Genomic DNA, 5,335 nt, shown 5'->3' with positions numbered 1-5,335 from the left:
GGTGGAAAGGTGAAGAAGTGGAGGTTGAGTGTTTGAGGGGTTGATAAACTTTGCACTCTAGGGTGTCTTGCACCCCCACAATCTAACAACATCACGCTTCGATTGAGTGGTGTCCTATCAAAGGTAAGGACAGCGCCTAGAAGTGACTGATGGGAAATATAGCAAAGGGATTTCACCCGTTCAGTGTTTGGTCACCACCGACCGTAGGGACTTCTAGTGCTGTGTGTCCTATACAACTTATTGATTGGTGTCCCCCTGAGCCTCAGAACTTTACTCCTCAAGAGACCCAGACTCCCAGAATTACCAGAAGCGCTAGACCTGGAAAGAGGCCAAAACTGCTACCCCTCCCAGGTGAGGCGTAGCGAGCAGAAATATGTCTGTTTCTCCTCAATGTTTCCTCTTTCTATGAGTGCTGCATTCATGGGCACACATGCAAAGAGGAAAAGGCCTCAGGGATTGTTGTTGTGCAGGAAGGTTCCCCTTCATTCACAAAAACCACTTCCAAAGCAGGCACCGTGGCACCAAGGTGCGAGGGTGCCTGCATTGGTGCCAGGCGGTACATTGTGCGCCGGTGCTGGGAAAAGAGGGGAAGGCACCATATATTGTTAAATACCGTGTATTCCTGCCCTTTCCCTGTCACGCCGCGCACTGCACCATTCATTTTTGATCAACAGACCCCTAAAAGCCTGGTTGCTTTGGTCACATCCTCTTTTTAGGTGTTGCCTTTGAGACCCACCTGCAGCTTGCTTTATGGTGCAATGGGTCCGCGCACTTTACCCGCTGGCTCCCTTCCCTGTGAGACCCACCTGCAGCTTGCTTTATGGTGCAATGGGTCCGCGCACTTTACCCGCTGGCTCCCTTCCCTGTGAGACCCACCTGCAGCTTGCTCCATGGTGCAACGGGTCCACGCACTTTACCCGCTGGCTCCCTTCCCTGTGAGACCCACCTGCAGCTTGCTCCATGGTGCAATGGGTCCGCGCACTTTACCCGCTGGCTCCCTTCCCTGTGAGACCCACCTGCAGCTTGCTCCATGGTGCAATGGGTCCGCGCACTTTACCCGCTGGCTCCCTTCCCTGTGAGACCCACCTGCAGCTTGCTTTATGGTGCAACGGGTCAGCGCACTTTACCCGCAGGCTCCCTTCCCTGTGAGACCCACCTGCAGCTTGCTTTATTGTGCCATGGGTCCGCGCACCTTACCCGCTGGCTCCCTTCCCTGTGAGACCCACCTGCAGCTTGCTTTATGGTGCAAGGCTCAGCGCACCTTACCCGCTGGCTCCCTTCCCTGTGAGACCCACCTGCAGCTTGCTTTATGGTGCAAGGCTCAGCGCACTTTACCCGCAGGCTCCCTTCCCTGTGAGACCCACCTGCAGCTTGCTTTATGGTGCAAGGCTCAGCGCACTTTACCTGCTGGCTCCCTTCCCTCTGAGACCCACCTGCAGCTTGCTTTATGGTGCAACGGGTCAGCGCACTTTACCTGCTGGCTCCCTTCCCTCTGACACCCACCTGCAGCTTGCTTTATGGTGCAACGGGTCCACGCACTTTACCTGCTGGCTCCCTTCCCTCTGACACCCACCTGCAGCTTGCTTTATGGTGCAAGGCTCAGCGCACTTTACCCGCAGGCTCCCTTCCCTGTGAGACCCACCTGCAGCTTGCTTTATGGTGCAAGGCTCAGCGCACTTTACCTGCTGGCTCCCTTCCCTCTGAGACCCACCTGCAGCTTGCTTTATGGTGCAACGGGTCAGCGCACTTTACCCGCAGGCTCCCTTCCCTGTGAGACCCACCTGTAGCTTGCTTTATGGTGCAACGGGTCAGCGCACTTTACCCGCTGGCTCCCTTCCCTGTGAGACCCACCTGCAGCTTGCTTTATGGTGCAACGGGTCCGCGCACTTTACCCGCTGGCTCCCTTCCCTGTGAGACCTACCTGCAGCTTGCTTCATGGTGCAACGGGTCCACGCACTTTACCCGCTGGCTCCCTTCCCTGTGAGACCCACCTGCAGCTTGCTTTATGGTGCAATGGGTCCGCGCACTTTACCCGCTGGCTCCCTTCCCTGTGAGACCCACCTGCAGCTTGCTTCATGGTGCAACGGGTCCACGCACTTTACCCGCTGGCTCCCTTCCCTGTGAGACCCACCTGCAGCTTGCTTTATGGTGCAACGGCTCAGCGCACTTTACCCGCTGGCTCCCTTCCCTGTGAGACCCACCTGCAGCTTGCTTTATGGTGCAAGGCTCAGCGCACTTTACCCTCTGGCTCCCTTCCCTTTGAGACCCACCTGCAGCTTGCTTTATGGTGCAAGGCTCAGCGCACCTTACCCGCCGGCTCCCTTCCCTTTGAGACCCACCTGCAGCTTGCTTTATGGTGCAATGGGTCCGAGCACTTTACCCGCTGGCTCCCTTCCCTGTGAGACCCACCTGCAGCTTGCTTTATGGTGCAACGGGTCAGCGCACTTTACCCGCTGGCTCCCTTCCCTGTGAGACCCACCTGCAGCTTGCTTTATGGTGCAAGGCTCAGCGCACTTTACCCGCTGGCTCCCTTCCCTGTGAGACCCACCTGCAGCTTGCTTTATGGTGCAAGGCTCAGCGCACTTTACCTGCTGGCTCCCTTCCCTCTGACACCCACCTGCAGCTTGCTTTATGGTGCAACGGGTCAGCGCACTTTACCCGCTGGCTCCCTTCCCTGTGAGACCCACCTGCAGCTTGCTTTATGGTGCAAGGGTCAGCGCACTTTACCCGCTGGCTCCCTTCCCTGTGAGACCCACCTGTAGCTTGCTTTATGGTGCTAGGCTCAGCGCACTTTACCTGCTGGCTCCCTTCCCTCTGAGACCCACCTGCAGCTTGCTTTATGCTGCAAGGCTCAGCGCACTTTACCTGCTGGCTCCCTTCCCTCTGAGACCCACCTGCAGCTTGCTTTATGGTGCAAGGGTCAGCGCACTTTACCCGCTGGCTCCCTTCCCTGTGAGTGATTGCACAAAGACGCTGCACTTGTTTACACCTCTCTAAAATAGTTTATTTCTCTTCAGTGACAAAGCTGGTTCAATGCGTGCTTTATTTAAAAAATCTGGTTATTTATTTAGCCTGCACTTTGGGAGCCCAGGTAGAGGGTGATTTATTTTCCTTTCCTTCTTAAACCTACTGAACTAAAGAGCTTACCTGCTTGCAATAAGAGGGCCATATTTGGTGGTGATTTACTCGTGTCTCCTTCACAAATAATAATAATAAAATGCTTGGCATAACTGAAAGGATTGGTACTACCAAAATGTGTCACACCTAAAGTGGCCACCTCAGTGAACGTTGCTTAATTTTTAAATACAATTTAGAAGCCTACAACAGTCATCTTAAAGTGGCCATAGCTTTTTTCATTGTTTGATTTTGTGGAATATTTTTTAATTAAAAAAATATTACACACTAGCAAATGTCAGACCTATTAGCTTTTCAGATGCTTATTTATTTTATTTTTTATTTATTTATTTCTAAAGTTTTATATAGCGTGAACGTGACCCACGAGGGTATCAGAGCGCTTTACAGTCTAGTGTATAAAACATAAAAGGATGAGGTAGTATACAAGCATTTGATATTTGTCAATAGGTACAAAAGAGGTATATAGTATATGGATAACATGGGAGACCCGTATCCAGCAGGACATTGCACTATATACAGTTATTGAGCATTAGGTGGTTGTGATAATAAACATACATACATTCTCCTTCGATTCACCATGGGCATGAGGTATCTGGATAGTATAGTGGACCCGTGGCCAGCTGATCTTTACGCTAAATACCGTAATTGAGCATGAAGTGGCTGTGGTAATAAACATACATATAACAATCTCCTTCAATCCGCCGGAGGTAGGCAATGATATGCGGAGCTTATAGGTGATTGTGTGTCAGCATAGAATTAAGACTTAGGACATGAATTCCTTCATTAGTAGTATTTTTACTTCTTTTTAATGCGGTAAAGGAAGAGATTCCACCTACCCCTGGGGGTAAGGAGTTCCAAATCTTTGGTGCAATCCCTGAGAAGGCTCTGCAACCGGTTCTCTTCTTGTGGAAGGATTGCGGTTTCAGCAGTAAAGTACTCGCACTTCGTAGTTGTCTGCAACCTCCAGACCTTTCCAGCTTTAGAGCCAAGTAACTGGGTGTATTGTTATGTAGTGCTTTATGGGTCATGCAGGCTACCTTTAGGTATATTCTTGCCTCGTAGGGCAGCCCGTTCAGAGCTTTCAGGGTCGGAGAGATGTGGTTATTTCTTTTTGTTCCTGATGCCAGTCTTGCTGCAGCATTAAGTGATGCCCTCAGCGGAGCCAGCTTGTATTTGGGGAGACCGCATAGTCTAATCTTGCACTGCCATATTTAGGTCGGCCTGTGGAAGGAAGGGTTTGAGTTTCCTCAGTATACTCAACTTGTGACTAGCTCCCTTAGTGGCATTAGTGATGTGCGTTTTCATATTCAGGTGTTTGTCTACGGTGACTCCTAGGGATTTTGCAGAGTCAATGATGAGGGGAACACAGTCAAAGGAGGTTAGGTGTTTCAACCATAGGTCTATCTTAGGTGTGTGATTCGGTGGAGAGATGAGAATGAATTCAGGATAGCATTGAGTGTTCTTGTTTTCTTGTTTTCTGATTGTTGTTTCCTTCCATAACCATCGATTTTCTGTGCCTAGATTTGATTTACTTCATTTAGTGTTCAGTACAAGTGATAAATAAAGAAATAAAATAAAAAGTATTGTCTATAAATGGAATGATCCCCTCGCCATCTCAGAGCCCCTACCCCCAAGCCCCTGCCTCCCTTCTCCCCAGCTTGTCGACTGCACCCCAAATGTGCGGCTTGTCGCTTCCGTCGAGGACTGGTCTGCGCGTGCCAACACCATGACATGTGGGGAGAAGCTGTGGCGTTCATGAGAACTCTCACCACTAACCCTGTTTGTTCAAGGATCGGAAATCTGAGCAGGGGGTGTTTACCGGATATGGTAATTACTGGGTGCATTAAATATCTCACCCTTTGTAAAACCTGCCAGAACCGAACATGGAGAAGTGTATGATATTTGCCAGACCATTTGGACTTTATCCATTAAACACAAAAATTGGAATGGTGTTTTCCAAAAACTAGTTAATATCCTCTGATTTGATGAAAGTGACGCACGTCATGTAAGGCAACACACGTGACAGAAGCCATGTCACGCGCTGGCATCAGCACTCTCCACGGGGGCGCCAAAGTAATACCCAGGCCTTGAAGCGCCTTCTGCAGAAACCCATCTTTGGACTCCTGACTGTGTGTTGACGTCCGTGAGTGACAGACATTTCTCTGTCCTTTTCCCCACAGGAAGAAGACGCGACAGCGGA

This window comes from Lissotriton helveticus, chromosome 2_2, assembly GCF_964261635.1.
Source record: "Lissotriton helveticus chromosome 2_2, aLisHel1.1, whole genome shotgun sequence".
Classification (NCBI taxonomy): domain Eukaryota; kingdom Metazoa; phylum Chordata; class Amphibia; order Caudata; family Salamandridae; genus Lissotriton; species Lissotriton helveticus.
The sequence above is the reverse complement of the archived record's forward strand: the minus strand, read 5'-3'. Positions refer to the sequence as shown.